Source organism: Papio anubis, chromosome 10 (assembly GCF_008728515.1).
Source record: "Papio anubis isolate 15944 chromosome 10, Panubis1.0, whole genome shotgun sequence".
Classification (NCBI taxonomy): domain Eukaryota; kingdom Metazoa; phylum Chordata; class Mammalia; order Primates; family Cercopithecidae; genus Papio; species Papio anubis.
Window position 1 is genome coordinate 58,004,979 of NC_044985.1, and position 17,190 is coordinate 58,022,168.

A 17,190-nucleotide genomic window follows, 5' to 3' on the forward strand; every position below is an offset into this window, starting at 1 on the left:
TCCAATATTCCAAACCTTTGAATTACATAATGAAATGGGTGCTAATAAAAAAGAATGTACACCTGACAGACTGAATATTTTTTCTATGATTAATAATTCTCTATTAAAGCAATCTATTAAATTTTATTTTAAAGAGATGTGAGTGATCTAGTTATTAGATCAGCATCCTCAATTTTAGGCCAAATGAGAAACTCCTATAGATTTTGTAATTCTGAACATCTCGTGAGCTGCTGTTCATCTGCTCATGAGATGTTTAAAGAATTGCAATGCACTAAGTTGTACATGTAAAAGCAAGATGTTAATTAAAACACCGGCCAGACATGGTAGCTCATGCCTGTAATCACAGCACTTTGGGAGGCCAAGGCGGGTGGATCACTTGAGGTCAGGAGTTCGAGACCAGCCTGGCCAACATGATGAAACACCGCCTCTACTAAAAATACAAAAATTAGCCTGATGTGGTGGTGTGCACCTGTAATCCCAGCTACTCAGGAGGCTAAGGCATGAGAACTGCTTGAACCTGGGAGGTGAGGTTGCAGTGAGCCAAGATCAAGCCACTGCACTCCAACCTGGGTGATGGAGTGAGACTCTGTCTCAAAAATAATAATAATAATAAAATAAAAATAATTTTAAAAACTCTGTAAATCTTACACTTTCAGGACATTTATGGAAAATAATTCCTAATAAAGAAACCATAGGGGATATGTAAAATTCTTCTTCTTTTTTTTTGAGACTTGAGTCTCGGCTTGTCGCCCAGGGCTGGAGAGCAGGGCTAGATCTCTGTGCTCACCAGCAAGCCCGGCCTGGTTTACCATTCTTCCTGTCTTCCCAGCCTGAAGCACCTCACAGGCGCTCAGCCACCAAGGCTAGTTTTTGTATTTTAGTAGAGACTTGGTTTCACTTATGTTAGCCAGGATGGTCTCGACCTCTGATTCCTTTGTGATCCGCCTGCCTTGGCTTCCTAAAGTTCTGGGATTACAGGTTGAGCCACCAAGGGCCTGCCACCTCCTTTTCTTTATATCTCAGTCTTTGAGGAAATACTTTAAATTTCAACCACCATAGACATGAAAAATAACTCTCAGATGCCTATTCTTTGCACTCTGTTAGATGCTCCCTTTATGTATTCATATGTGTTTTATTGCAGATTGTGTTTTCCCAAAGTGGCTGAAATAGTATCTCCTATTCCAAGTGCTCTTTTTATAATGTGACCTTAACATTTGTCTTATGGAGAAGTGGAGTTTATGTCTTTTCCCCTTAAACTTGGGCAAACACTTGTGACTGTCTCAATAAAAGAGTACTGGAGAGTGATGCTATGTAAATTTTGAGGCTAGATCACAAAAATACCATGTTTCATTTTGCTGTCTTGGGACACTCAATACAGGAATTCAACGGTATGCTGTAAGGAAGCCTGCACCCACTCATGCAGAAACCATACGGTAGGTGTCCTGGTTAAAAACCAGCATCCTTCTTGATGTGGTGACTCACACCTGTAATCCCAGCACTTTGGGAGGCCAAGGAGGGCAGATGACCTGAGGGCAGGAGTTTGAGACCAGCCTGGCTAACATGGTGAAACCTCATTTCTACTAAAAATGCAAAATTAGCTGGGCATGGTGACGCATGCCTGTAACCCCAACTATTCAGGAGGCTGAGGCAGGAGAATCGCTTGAACCTGGGAGGCAGAGGTTGCAGTGAGCTGAGATCGTGCCATTGTACTCCAGCTTGGGCAACAAGAGCCAAATTCCACCTAAAAAAAAAAAAGAAAAGCCGGCATCCTCTGCCAGATAAGTGAGTGAAATCATATCCAGGTGATTCCAGCCCCTAGTCGTTGAGTTAGCCACAGCCTTTGACTCTTCCTGACTAAGGCTTCAGATTATCATCCATACCCACTATACCCAATCTGAATTCCTGATCCAGAGAATCTGTGAGCATAATAAAGTCGTCATTTTATGCCACTAAGTTTTAGGGTAATTTGTTACAAAACAATGGTAACTGGAACATATATGTTACCTACAAGCCATATTAATGACAATACTTTCAATTTCTTATAAATTTCCCCTGGATAAAACCATACAATAAGCCTCATGTATTTTCGAAGTCGTCTCCAAATGTGAAAGAAGAATAATAGCAAATGACCCTAAAGGGAAGTTACAATTCATATATTAATAGAATCACATGCCTTTTCACTGGCTGGAATTAAGGCCTTTTGCCTTTCAGCATTAGGCTTTTCCTCAAAATCCATGTCCTCAAACAAATTAGTCCCACTTAATTTTTTCTTCAAATTGCTATCTTTCTGAGTAGTCTATTTCTTGAGTTTTAGATCCTTGACTGTCAGTCTGCTGAGCTCTTTTTTTTGTTTTTGTTTTTGTTTTCGTTTTTGTTTTTGAGATGGAGTGTTGCTCTGTTACCCAGGCTGGAGTGCAGTGGCATGACCTTGGCTCACTGAAGCCTCTGCCTCCCAGGTTCAAGCAATTTTCCCACCTCAGCCTCCTGAGGAGCTGGGATTATAGGGGCGCACCACCACACCCGGCTAATTTTTGTATTTTTAGTAGAGACAGGGTTTCACCATGTTGGCCAGGCTGGTCTTGAACTCCTGACCTCAGGTGATCCGCCCGCCTAGGCCTCCCAAAGTGCTGGGATTACAGGCATGAGCCACCGCACCCAGCCAAGCTTTTCTGCTCAGACATTCCACTTTTCTCTCAAACTTAGCTGATCTCAAACCAAACCCATGTCTTCTTTGAAAATCTGAATCTTCTGAGAGAGTAACAAAGCAAATGATGCAAAATGTTAAAACCTGGCGAATCTGCTAAAAGATAAACAGGAATGTTTCTTTGTAAGATTCTAGCAACTTTTTTGTAAGCTTCTAATTATATTTCAAAATAAGGAGCATGTTAAAATAGAAAAGAAAAGGGATAAGGACTGGAAACAAGAACTGAATTTACTACACAGTTCTCTAATTCTGGTAGCAATGTCTGTTGTTACTGGTGCTTAAATACTTCAGAGTAATCCTTCATTCCAGATTTCCTCAGCTCTTCTAATTAATCAATATTAATTTGTTTTTCTTTTTTGCTATCTGTAGTTAATATTTCTGTTTCTCTCTTCCCAATATCCAGTACCCCTTCTTATGCTAAAAGTGTCCAGATTTTCCTTTGGACAGCCATTCTTCTCCAGTTTTAGATCTTACATAAGGGTGGGATTCAAGACTGAAAATGTAACCCAGGTATAGCATCTTGCAGATGGTCAACAAAGAAGCAGCAAGTTCCTTTAATAAAGTTTAAGTAGTTAAGAAAAAATCCTAACTGATCTTGCTGGTTTTGCTGTCTTTTACATTTAGCTTTAAAAAAAAATGTGCTTATTAGGACTATATATATGTGTGTGTGTGTGTGTACACACACACACACACATACACAGAGAGAGACCGGGAGAGGGAGAGAGTTAGTGCAGGGTGAGTTTACTATAGAAAAATTACATTTTCTGCAAAAAGAGTTGATTCTCTTTCTGTTTTTTTAGTTCTCACCTTGGCTCAATATATAATTCCTCAAGTCAAAATATTATACTTAGGTAGGTAGGGCAATCTAAAATAAAATCCCAAGGATGAGAACCTTCATTCTTTCAAACTTTGTTGAACTGTTATATTGCAAAGGATAACCTCCTGTTTTGGATTTTGGCTTATTTTGGTCCTCTACAGAATGACTCCATAAATGAGCCCCAGGAGGCCCATGAAAGGCGGTATCTTACTAACAGGGGCAGAACCACCCCGTACTTCTTTTGCCATCTATTGATTTCCCCACACTATAGCTCCAGGTCTTAAAACCTTCTATTCAAGAGAAAGGATATGGATATTTTTATAAAATCAGTTTGTGTGTGTGTTTTAAGAAAAGAAACCTAGAGCTGTCTGCATTACAAGCATGACTGTGAAAGGGATTTTGTTCAGAGGAAGTGAACATTTTCGCCAACATTCAGAGTCTAGTTGCTCCAAGAAGTCCTAATGTACATCTTTTTTGCCTTGCTGAGTCTTATCTACTTCACCTCCTTAAAATGCCAACCCATGGGCTGGGTGCGTTGGCTCATGCCTGTAATCCCAGCACTTTGGTAGGCCAAGGCGAGCAGATCACGAGGTCAGAAGTTCGAGACCAGCCTTACCAACATGGTGAAACTCCATCTCTACTAAAAATACAAAAGTTAGCTGGGCGTGGTGGTGCGTGCCTGTAATCCCAGTACTCAGGAGGCTGAGGCAGGAGAATTGTTTGAACCCAGGAGGCAGAGGTTGCAATGAGCCAATGAGCCAAGGTCGCACCATTGCACTCCAGTGCTCCAATCTGGGCAACAGAGGAAGACTTAGTCAAAAAAAAAAAAAAAAAAAAAAAAAGCCAACCCATGGTTTATCAAATCTACAAAACTCAATGCAATGTGCATCACTCCCTTTCTTCTTCCTTTTTCTCATTAACTAGCATCATTGCCCTCTTTGGCAACTGCATAGTTAGCAGGTATTGCCAGAAAGATTCTATTATAGACTGTTGGCTCTTCTGTTCCCTTTTTCCTCTTGCCAAGTTTTTTTTTTTTTGAGATGGAGTCTCACTCTGTTGCCCAGGCTGCAGTGCAGTGGCATGATCTCAGCTCACTGCAGCCTCCGTCTCCCAGGTTCAAGCAATTCTCCCACCTCAGCCTCCCGAGTAGCTGGAATTACAGGCGTGCACCACCATGCCTGGCTAATTTCTGTATTTTTTGTAGAGATGGGGTTTCACCATGTTGGCCAGGTTGGTCTTTAACTCCTGACCTCAGGTGATCCGCCAACCTTGGCTTCCCAAAGTGCTTGGATTGTAGGCGTGAGCCACTGCACCTGGCCTCTTGCTAAGTTTTTAGGGACTGTTCTAATACCCTTTAACCATCCTTCCTCTTTTTTTTTCTCCCCCCCCCCCTTTTTTTTTTTTTTTTTTTTTTTAAATAAATGAAGCCTTTAGATTTGTTTTAGTTTTTCTTCTCACCTACAAGCTCCACTGGCAGGTTGATGCCCTTGTATGGTATCCAGTGATAGACGTTGAATCCATCCTTACTAGTATTTGCTCCTTGGAGGTGAAAAAAATAAATGTTTTATAAAACTCAAATTGGCCTTATCAAACAAAACATCTGCTAGATCAGTGAATGACTGGTGACAGCAGGAGACAGCAGTGCTGGCCTCTCCAATAGAAGTCACTGCAGTTAATGGAAGCTATTATGGGAAAATTCTGGCACGAAGTTTTCTTTTTCTTTCTTTTTTTTTCTCCTTCAGACAGCTAAAATTTTTTTAAAGAAAAAATGTATTCAGTTGCTAGGGTAACTGTGGTTTCAAAACTACCATAACAAAAGCCAGATATCACATATCAGACTACCAAATTGTTAATTTGACTGGTATTTTAAAATAATTGCTTGAAAGAGATGTTTTCGCCTTATCTTAGCTATAGAGAACAGAGAGAAAGGGAGATCAGGAAAAACAGAAGAAAAAAGGAGAAAAAAACCTGATAGATTTAAGAAATGTTTTTGCCTTGCTAAATATTTGTTGGAAGTAAAAATTATTTTACGTTATGGATACATTTGCATGCAGGATTTATTTAGGCAGATTCAAAACATAAGGAGGATACTGGGTTATTCTGTTTTCAATTTCTCTTCCCGCATTTCAAGCCTTGCCTGGGTTTTAAGTGAACAGTTTTCCATGGGTACTTGGTAAAGGAACTGGTTGCTTAGGGGAGTCATGCATGTTCTGAAATCTTTTATGAGTGATTATGTTTCTTCTGTGTCATGCTTTTCATCACTTGATTTAAAGTGAATATAATAAAGCCATTAAGTGCTTGGATTCTGGAATTGGTCATATCTTGGACTAAATTCCTTTTCTATCCCTTACTAAATTCCTTCAACCTCTCTGAGTTTCTTCATTTATAAAAAGAATAAGGCCAGGCAAAGTGGCTTACACTCAACACTTTGGGGAGGCCAAGGCGGGTGGATCACTTGAGCCCAGGAGTTTGAGACTAGCCTGAGCAACATGGTGAAACCCTGTCTCCACTAAAAGTAAACAAATAAATAAATTGCTGGGCAAGGTGACATGTTCCTGTAGTACCAGCCACCTGGGAGGCTGAGATGGGAGGAGGATCCATTGAGCCCAGAAGGTCAAGGGTACAGTGAGCTGTGATTGCACCACTGTTCTCCAGCCTGGGCAACAGAGTGAGACTTTGTCTCTGAATTAATTAATTAAACCTTTACATATAAAAGAATATCAGCTGAGGGCTGTGGTGTGCATCTGTAGTTGCAGCTACTGGGGAGGCTGAGGTAGGAGGATCCCTTGGGACCAGGAGTTTGAGCCTGTAGTGCATTATGATCCCACCTGTGAATAGCAACTGGAGTCTGTCCTGGAAAACGCAGTGGGACCCTGTCTCTTAGAAAAACAGGGTGGGGGTGGGGAGGGGGATATCAGAACAAATAATTTGCAAGGAAAGGAAGAGAGAATAACGTATAGATTAAAAGACACTTGGGAGGTATATTAACTAAATGCAATGTGTGCATGTTTAGATCTGATTTGAAAAAAAAATAACTAAAAAAATCATTTATGACACAACTGGGGAGACTTTAATGTGTTTAGATATAATTATAGAATAACATGGTATTGGAGAATTTTTGGTGTTTTTTCTTTGACATTTGGATGCATACCATAATATTTACAAATAAAATAATATAATATCTGAAATTTGCCTCAAAATAAGGAAGAGGGAAATGGATGGGATAGAGATGAAACAAGTTTGGCCATGAGCTGACAACTGTTGATACTGGGTGATGGATATAGAAGGGCTCATTAAAATATTCTATTTCTAAATAAGTATTTGATTTTTTTTTTTTTTCAAATTTCAGACAGGATCCTGCTCTGTCACCCAGTCTGGAGTGCAATCATGGCTCACTTCAGCTTCGACCTCCCAGGCTCAATCTATCCTCGCATGTCAGCCTCCCCAGTAGCTAGGACCACAGGCACACACAACCATGCTCAGCTAATTTTTGTATTTTTTATAGAGACAGGGTTTTACCATGTTGCCTAGGCTGGTCTCAAACTCCTGGGCTCAAGGGATCTGCCCTGCCTTGGCCTCCCAAAGTGCTGGGATTATAGGCTTGAGCCACTGTGCTCAGCAGGTCTTTTCTACAATAAAAGTTTTAAAAAAGATATCAGTAAGACTCACCTGGTAAGGTTATTGTGGGGATTAGATGAGATGCTGTGTGTAAAGCACTTGGCAGAATGCCTGGTATATAATAATTGCTCAATAAATATTAGCTATTATTTTTAGAGACAAGGCCTCCTCTTCCCCTCCTGCAGAACTATGAAAGCCAGACCATGAAATGTGTGGCTGACTGGAGCAGCTAACCTTACTCCTTCCAAATCAGGCAGCTGCAGGCTGTCATTGCATTCATCCTCATCCAACCTTGCTTCTGTACTAGGCCCTGTGCTTCCCACACACACACTAAAATTCTGTTTTATAGCGGCTGTTGGCTTTGCCTTTAGTTTCACAGTAAGTTTTAGCTGGGAATGCTATTTCAGTGGAAAATGGAAGGCAGGAACTTTTTTAGCTCAACTATTAATAAGTATTGAGCACATTGTTAGGAATTTTCCTATATAGTTTTATTTAACCTTCACAACAATCCTTCAAAGTCGAAATTATTAGCTTCGTTTTAGAGAGGAGGAAAGACAAGTTTCAAGGCCTGCCCAAGGTCACAGGGCCTTAAAGTGGTGGGCCTTAATTCACACCCAGCTCCTGAGACCTCCAAAGGGCTTGTGCTTACCCAGGAGCCCTGGCTATCAGCTCTCTTGCCTTTCTTTTCCTTATCCTGGCTTAAAAACAACTGCCATCCAGAAAAGGTTAAGTTGACATTCCTAATCAAAAGAGTCTGGACCAGGTGCAGTGGCTCATGCCTATAATCCCAGCACTTTGGGAGGCTGAGATGGGTGGATCACGAGGTCAGGAGTTCGAGACCAGTCTGGCCAAGATGGTGAAACCCCGACTCTACTAAAAATACAAAAAATTAGCTGGGCGTGGTGGCGGGCGCCTGTAATCCCAGCTTCTCGGGAGGCTGAGACAGGAGAATCACTTGAACCTGGGAGGTGGAGGTTGCAGTCAGCCGAGATCGCGTGGCTGCACTCCAGCTTGGGCGACAGGGTGAGAGTCTGTCTCAAAAAAAAAAAAAAAAAGTCTTACATCACGTTTATCTGTACTGTAGAGGCAGAGGCAGCACTGGTTTGCAGCCCAGTGGTAAGAGGTCTGCCCAACTGATGGGGAGAGTTACAGGCTTAGGAATAGCTTAGGCCGGTCAGAGGGGAGGCTCTGAATGTAGAAATAGAAAGAAAAAGGTTTTCGGGATTGCACTGACATTTGTGTTTCATTTCCCTCTTGTTCCAAATGCTATTCAACTTAAGGGAAGAAGAAAGCAGGGAGGGATACCTTATACGAAAACTGTTCCATTCCGAAAATTAAAAACAGCCAGCTGCCATCAAATACCATGGGCCCTTATATTCAAACTTCAGCTGTAATTTCGTTGGGAGGTTGCAATGGCACCCTAAACTGTCAAATGATGAGTTGACCTCAGAATCCTGCTTACATAAAGCCGGACAATTCCATGCAAGGAGGGTATCTGGTTACAACTGAAGTTACTGGTTGTTTATGTCCGACTTGTCCGGGAATGGAGCAGAGAAAGAGGAACCAGAAGAAAGAGAAACTCGCGACAACAGAGTTGCCGAAAGAGAAGTGTTGGCGCCTCAAACTTGAGGATCAGCTTCTCGGGCCCCACTCCAAGGTGTCGTGGCGGTCGGGTTCTTTCCGCCGCCCCCCCGGAAGATTCTCAGCTAACCCTTTCTCCGCCGAGACCCAGAGGCCCTCACTCTGACACCACTCCGGGAGCCAAGCTACTGTAAGGAGCTGATACCACCCCTCGCCGGCGCGAACCGCCCATCTCCCCAGACCCGCCCACCCCCTGCTGCGCATCCCTGACGTTCTAGCCCGGCGAAGGTCCTCTTAAATTAGGAAACAATAGCTATTTAGGAAGAAGGGCAAATAACCCGCGCTCTGCGCGCCCAATCGTGGAATTCTTGGGAGTTCCCCGCGGGCAAGGAACTCTGCTGCTCCCGGCAGCTGCAGAAGAGAAGAGGGAGCCTGCGTGCTGGGGCAGGGGCGTCGCGAACTTGGGGCAACCCACTTCCAGGGCCCCGCCCCCGCTTTCCCGCCTGCCGGGGACCCGCCGAATGGGGAACCACCCTCCTCCCTGAGGCAAATTTGGAAGGGGAGGGGTCCAGGAGCGGTAGAGCCGGGGCGCCAAGCGCCAGATTCTGCCGCTCAGAAGTCGGGGGCAGTCCCCAGTCCCGCCTCAGGCCCCCGCGCTCACAGTGCGCATCGCCGAGGGCGCGGGCCAGGCGCGCGGTGTCACCGCCACGAAGTCTTTTACTTGCCCTTCAGGAGCCGGCCCTCGACCCCTTGGAGGGTGGAGATTCCTCCCATTCCCTCCTCCCCCTCCCCCGGGTCAGCGAAGAGACGTGGAATTGAGCTGGAGTGATGATTCCGCGAGCACTGTAATTACGCACACACTGAAATCTTCACCGTTGACTTAAGTTACTTGGCGCTGCGAGAGCTGGGGCCCTGCATATTGATTAAATGCAGCCTCTATTTACCTAAACAATAAATGTAGAGATTAGCAACGTTCACTTGATCACAATAATGGGATTGACAATTAAGGGGCAATGCATCCCAGATGTAGCGGAGCCTATGGGCTGCATGCAGCGGGCAGAGGGCTTCTCGGAGAGGGGCGCTCGGGCAGTTGCGGCGGCGGAGGTGGTGCAGAGCAGGAAGCGGCGCGGAAGCACAGCGGGAGGCGGAGGGGGACGCCCATACTCGTCAAGGTCGCCCACCCCGCCCGGGAGGCTCGAAACTGGCTTTGGGGTACCTGAATGCCCCGACTCCCAGGGAGACATCTGGAGCTGGGAGCCACCCTCCCTGCGGCGATGGCACCTGCCTCAAGGCGGTCTCGCTTGCTGATGCCTGGCTGGGAAGGAGGATGGACGCCGCTGGCATGTGCCCTGGTAAGTGTGTCTGTTTGTCATCAGTGTACATTCTGCATGTGGCAACGGGGCGAGGGGGAGGAGCACGTGTCTAAAGTGCACGGAGACTTCCTCTCCCCCTGTGTATATACCCTTCAGTCAATGTTCCAGAAAGCGGGTCAGGGCGGAGGGTATCCTTCTGGATCTGGAAGGGCGTGGTTTGACATCGGTGGGTGTGACAGGAAAGTCCAGCCTGTCAGGGTTGGGCTCTACAGTGGCCGAAATCAAGAAAGCATGGACGTGTCGGCCCAGGGCTGGCCTGTTTCCGGATATGTCACGGGGGTGCTTCGGTCCTCGAGGGGAGTCTTACGATCTATCTTTTTTTCTCACCCTCTCACTGAACGGTAGCGTTCTGAGAAGAGGGTCTAGGAAGGAGAGGGCTGAAAGGAACTAACTTAGAAAAGAACCCAGGAGAGTGGAACATGGGTAATGAAAGACAGATGAGCACAGTTGGGTGTGTGTGCGAAATCATGATCCACCTGGAAGGGGTTCCAAACCCTGGACTGCCATCGCATACTGGCTGCAAAAGACACACGCATGTTGCTTCTCTGATATTTTCCTCTTCTCTCTGAGCCCCATTATCAACCTGGAAGGCTTCTCATTCCACGTTTAGACACAAACAAAAGGATTTGTCCCAGACACTCAAGAACAAGCCAGGACGAAGCCCTTTCCCGCCAAACCACGAAGGCCGGGAAATAAACAGCGCCTGCCCAGGCTCTGGGCGCGCGAGCCCGAGAGAGGACTTGGGTGGGAAGAGGCTCTAGAAGATCGGAAGGAGGGAGAGAGAGGTGGGGGAGAAGCTTGGAAAGAGAAGAGGGAGGAGGAAGAGGAGGGACCAGCAAGGCAGAGTGGGACCTGGGGTTCTGTTATAACCGCCCTTCCCCGCCCACGGTCTTTCCATCCCCTGTTCCCCTCCCCCATTTCAGAGCTGAAGGCCGACTGTGGGAGGAGGAGGTTAAACAAAGGGAATCCTCCTCCTCTGGGACGGGTGAAGTGCGTTTGTCCTCTCCTTGCAGGCTCTGGGAAAACTGGCAGGAATTTCCTTGTCGTGAGAAGATGGACGAGTGTGTCTGCAGTCGAGGAGACAACTACAAACAGACTTTGGGCCGGGAAGGCGGGCGGGCGGGGGTGGGGGTGGGGGCGGGGGCCAGCTTTGATCGCTCCAGCTCTGTTGTAATTTTGTCTTCGCCAGATAGATTAGCTGGAACCGCCAGCCCTAGCTTGGAGTTCCGTTCCACGGAGTACCCTCCCTCCCCACCCCCCGCGTCATCTCGCGCCTGGAGCCGGGTCGCCGCTCCTTCCGAAGTCTCGCTGGAAACTTCAAGGGCTGATGGTTCTGTGTTCCTGACGTAATTAGGAGGCCACGCAGCTCTCCAGCACTCCGTTAAACAAATATGTAAGTCGTCCTCCCTCTCTCTGGGGACAGACTCTAGGGAAGGAGGCAGCTGGGCCCGCTCCGGGTGGTGTCCTTGGCTAGCGGAGTGGTGTCGCTGTGACCTTCCGCCGCCCCTCGGGGCCTTGGTCTTTCTAAGCTCTTCCTTAGGAAGCCGAGAGAGAGGCAGAGAACGTGCACCTCACCACCCACCGGACAAGCTGAGAGGACCTTGTCTTTGCTTGAAAAGTTTTCTAGATAAATCGCTCGGGTGGTTCTAAGCTATGATGAACCAGAGGCTGGGCCCGGTTCTTCTCCAGAACAGCGTGTGGATGTAAAGGAGATGAAATCGTCCTCCCCCACTGCTTTCTTTTTCTTCCCCATATAAATCAGTCATATAATTCATTCGCATTGTTTAAGGTACATTGATCAATCTAATGGCTTGTAATAGGCTCCTAATTGCCACTTGCAGAATCCTGCAGGCTCACATTTGAACAGGGAAGGTTCCAGGCAAGTCCACCTTAAGCTTGAGTTTGGGCGATTACAGAACCCAGGAAGAAAGTCTAGATGGCACAGTCACTCCGGTCTCAGTTCTACAGGAGTACAGGGGAGGGAAGAAAGGGGGTGTTAGTGGGGATATTTGCTGTTCATTTTTCCCCCAATCTCCCTTCCAAATCTGTCACGATTAATGAGCAAAGCCCATGCCACAATTTATAGATTATTGTGGACTGAGGATCATTTTGTTGATATCAGACAAGAAACTTTCCTTACTTGCATCCTTGTGTCTGTATTTACAGTAAAAACTTCCTTAGTCACAAACGGATATGCATTTAGCCATACCTTTTCTTTTTACTTACTTATTTTTAATAAAGCAACATCAGGAGTTGTGATAGGAAATAACATGGGAGAGGGTGTGTTAAAGGGAAGGAAGGAAAAGCCAATCTTTATCCCAGGGTGTCCTGGAGGTATGCCTACACTCCTGTTTAACATCTTGTGGTTGTAGTGCCTTCTCCAAGCCCTGGATAGAGGAGGAAAGAGTTGGAAGCCTCCTCAAATCTGCCTATGAAAGGGTAACACTGAGGAAACTGGTACCCTGGCTAGGAGAAACTGAGTAATGATCAAAATCCTGGCCTCTGGCTTTTCTTGATATTAGTTCAGGTCTATGTGAAAAGATTGCTTTAATGTCTCCAAAGGTGGTTCCATTAGAGTTGGCTGAGACAATACATGTGCATCATTTTGGAAGAGATGCTCTTAAAAAGAAGAAAGTGACTACAGAATGCCACATTTGCTTAGGTCTAAGACCCTTCTTTGGTAGTTGGTGAGGGAGGGAGGAAAGTAAAACCCCAAGCTGAATAGGCCCCCCATAGTTTCTGAGTGATGCAGTAAACAAATCTATGATGCTTGTTGAATAATCTTCCAATAATTGCAGTCATTAAAATCATCACACAGTCTACAGTCACCTTCCTTCCTTTGACACACCAGTCTTTCCCTTAATTGTTCATGCATTTTGGGCTCAGATAAACAGATCGAGGCAAGCTTAAAATATATGGCCCAGATACATCTAACAGCAGAAAATTAGTTGTGTAACAAACGTTTGGACTATCCTTAATAGACTAGGGGTTTTCAATTTCTTCAGTAGACCCTACAGAGGCAAGAAAGATTTGCATCTTCTACCACTGCTAAATAGCAGTGACGCCTCTGAGATACAAAAGAAAAAGAAAAGATGAAAGTCCCATTGGCCTATTGAATCTTCCTTGCTCTTTCATTTGCAAGGGTTGGGCTGGAATTAGGACATTATAGAACAAATATTAAAGGAAAGCTCAACAGAAACTGTGGGAGAGTTCCTCAATTTTTAATTAATTTTCTCCATCCATTTGATCTCAACAACTGGTGCTTTAAAAAATATAAATACGTGTTAACTATAAAAGATTCCCTGCTAATCAAAGGCTGTATTTCATTTTCACCAACCGCTGACAAGACTCCAACTGTGGAAAGGATTCGCCCGACTCAACAGGCACTATGGACCTTCCTGGGCTTCCTTCTCCCTTGCTCATGGCAGGCAACATTGGTACACAAGGGCAGCTTTTTCTTTTTTTAACTCAAGTTATTAATGTATCTCTGCAACTCCCACACCGTGCTGACCTGATAATCACTGCTCTAGTGAAGATCATGCAAATGAAAAGCATAATTAATTGCACAAATCATTTAAAAAGGAGCGCTGTGGCTTAGCAAATAAATAAAGGCAGTAGGGAGGACAGGTCAGATAAATGCTTTTTATAGGCTGGGCTCCCTTCACCCCCAACCCCTCCTCCTAGTCCCGGTGGTCCAGACTTTGACTGCAGCCAGCCTGGCCAAGGCGAGCACCTTCCATTCCTCCTCCCGCAATGCCTCCCCTTCAACCATATTCCGGAGTCCCCCCAACTCCACCTCACCCCACCCCAACTTCACCCCACCCCAGTGGTGTATATCCGCTGCTAAACTCTGTGCTAGGTCAAAGCTCCGGGGAGACTGGGCAGTCACTTAATATTTAACCAGTTACTATATCTAGTTATTCAGAAAATAACTGGTCCTCCCAGTCGCCACTATGTTTTCTGCGCATCAGGGAGAAGCATTTTATCTGTGGCTTAGGAGGTCCAATCCTTCCTATCAGTGCTAATGACCGAATTGTTTCCCTGGCTTTGCCTTCTAAACACAGCAACTTGAGCAGTTGCTCAGATCAAAGCTCCCGGGAGAGCCTAGATGGGAGAAACAATATTTGTTCCAAGGAAGTGAACTCTTCCCTTTAATTACCCTATTCTTCTTTATTAGGATTCGTATTGAATTTTTTTGCAAAAAAATTATGTTGATTTAACCATAGTGTATTTATGATGTAAATATATTCCAAGATGAAAACGTCACGGATCAATTGTAAAGGACCCGGATACATAATTTTAAAAAATCAGTTTCAGTGTATATGAGGTTCTCACCCCACTTTCGCTGCTCAGTCAGATTTGTTTATGCAGAATCGACATTTAATAGTGCTAATTGCACTCCAGTTAAATTGCCCTGATTGCAGAAAGGGAAGCAATTTTCGTGCTCTCTGTCTGGGTTTGGAAGAAATTGTTTTATATTCACCTCTTTATAAAGAAGTGGAGATAAGGCACCGGGGCCTTTGCACAAATTGCACTTAGGGGCTGACTGGCAGCATTCAGGCGCTATAATAGAGCATTATTTGGCCGTTTTGAATAATGTAAAGCGTTTGCTGAAAGCTATTCTCCTGAAAATTGCTTTAACTTTTAAAAGGGTGATGATTCACTCCAAACCAGGCCTTTGTTACATTGTCATTATTTCCCCAAATGTTTTAACAGTCAGCTCAACACTTTAGCATAACACATTGATCTTTGTTTAAAAACTAGATTTTTTTAGAGGATGAAAAAAATCTGTCAGACGAAAAAAATCTGGACTTCCTCCGAAAGATTTCCTTGGGGCCCCACCTTAGAGTTGAAGTGGCCCGGGTGTTTGCCTGCGTTCGTTTGGAAGATTTCCCTAACTTTTATTGTGATGCAGACGCGTGTATCTAAAGGAATATGCGAGTGCCCACGTCTAGAGTCGGACAGCTGGAACTACGGGAAAACGGCGGGAGGGGGAGGGGAGGGGACCCGAGGGGAGGAGGAGAAGAGGAAGGCGAGCAGGGCGCCAGAGCCCGAGGTGTCTGCGAGAACTGTTTTAAATGGTTGGCTTGAAAATGTCACTAGTGCTAAGTGGCTTTTCGGATTGTCTTATTTATTACTTTGTCAGGTTTCCTTAAGGAGAGGGTGTGTTGGGGGTGGGGGAGGAGGTGGACGGGGGAAATCTTGGCGTTTCTCCTCCCCGGGCTGCACAGGGTGAGTCGGAAACGCCTCGCTGCCACTTAACAATCCCTCTATTAGTAAATCCACGCGGAGACTCTATGGGAAGCCGAGAACCACTGTCTTCTTCCAGGGCAGAAGTCACCTGTTGGGAACGGCCCCCGGGTCCCCCTGCTGAGCTTTCCGGCTCGTCTAGGCGGTCTGATTTCTCCTCAACCCTCCACCCCGCGTCCCCCAGGGACTTTTCACACCTCCCCACCCCCATTTCCACTACAGTCTCCCAGGGCACAGCACTTCATTGACAGCCACACGAGCCTTCTCGTTCTCTTCTCCTCTGTCCCTTCTCTTTCTCTGTCATAATTTCCTTGGTGTTTTCGCCACCTTAAACAAAAAAGAGAAAAAAATAAAAGAAGAAGAAAAAAAACCATTCTGAGCCAAAGTATTTTAACAGGAATCCAAGAAAGCGACCCTCATAGCCCTCCCCACCCACGGAGTGCGCCAAGACGCACCCAGGCTCCATCACAGGGCCGAGAGCAGTGCCACTCTGGTCGTACTTTTAGGTCAAGAGATCTTGCAAAAGAGGAGAGAAAACACGGGTGGCACAGTTCCACATCCTTGTCATTTGCACCCGCTCCGCGACAACTCATCGTTTGCACTCGAGGGTTTGGGGTTGGTAGTTTAATTTTTTTTTTTTCCTAAGAAGCAGGGTGTGGGTTTGGTGGGGAGTGTGCTATGTTAAAACCAGCGCCCAGGTCTGCCCGAGGGCGCTGGTATTTCTGATTCAAAAACAGCTTCTGGTTACCCTGGAGAAGAAAGAGAAAGCGGGGCCCAGAAAGAGAAAAACAAGCAGTTCAGCGGTTGCTGGGGGACTCGAAGACGCACCCTGGTCTGTTTGAGGACACCTCTTTTCACACTGACAAGGTCCAGGGAGGACTTCAGGATGCTTCCAGCCTGCAAAATGTGGGGGCGCCCACGTGTGGCCTGGTCCTCCGCCTTCCCGGGTGAAAATCCTGGAGAGATTTCTCGGGCACGTCCGTGAAAGCAGGGCACTAAGGGGGACCCCGCCTCTTAACACGGCGCACTTGCCTTACAGACGAGACTCTAGGCCTTGGCAGTCTGGAGTGGGAGTGGGCTGGAGCTGGGACAAGAAAATTCCACTCCAGGATGAAACGCGACATGCAAATCTTCACCGGGTTAAACAAACAGCCGAGCAAGCTGCAGCTTCAGCGGAGGTGGAGGTGGGGGCGGACGCCGCTCGCGCCGGTCTCTGTTTCCAAAGTTGTTACAATGTGAAAATAAGCGGCTTCGTGCAGCGTGTTGTATGGGCTGATGCCTCCCACCCCCACGCCAGCCCCCAGCAAAACCCGGCAGATAATCAGCACATCCCACTGTTTAGTCATATTTGACAACTGGGTTAACCTGGTATCTTAGCGCTGGCGAAACCGTACAAAGGGTGCCCTCAATTACCACCAGAAGCCTCTAGCGTGAGTGGCACTTGTATTACCCCCCAGGTCAGAGGCCAGAGCGACAATTAGGAAGTCACTTACACCGCTGGGGGGAAATGGCGGGATGCAGCAGGCTCCAGGCCCTCCCAACAAATCTGTGGATGTAGATCTGTACAGAGAGGCCTATTTCGCTCCTCTCAGAGGAACTGTCCCTTCGTGCCCCCTCCCCAGTATAACTGTGAGAGTAACATTGAATCTAGTGGAATAAGGAATTGGGTAGAAGACACACGAAAATGATTAAAAAAAAAAAAATCCCAAGCAAGAATGATAGATATAAGCTGAAGTTGTGTTCTGTAGGCAAGAGCCTGGACACACAAAGTGAGGGCTGACATTTCCGTCTCCACTTGGGCCCTGCTGGTGCGGGCTGTGCCTGGGTGTCTCCTCCTCTCCTGCCTC

General features: G+C 46.1%; 1 long non-coding RNA gene across 1 annotated transcript; it reads left to right on the forward strand.

Annotated features, from left to right (window-relative positions):
• Nucleotides 1-8,190: 8,190 nt before the first annotated feature.
• On the forward strand, nt 8,191-15,553 carry LOC101003317. The gene is made up of 4 exons (XR_002516159.2): nt 8,191-10,072; nt 11,107-11,486; nt 11,623-13,530; nt 15,423-15,553. It is a non-coding gene; the product is annotated as an uncharacterized LOC101003317 (long non-coding RNA).
• The last annotated feature ends 1,637 nt before the right edge of the window (nt 15,554-17,190 follow it).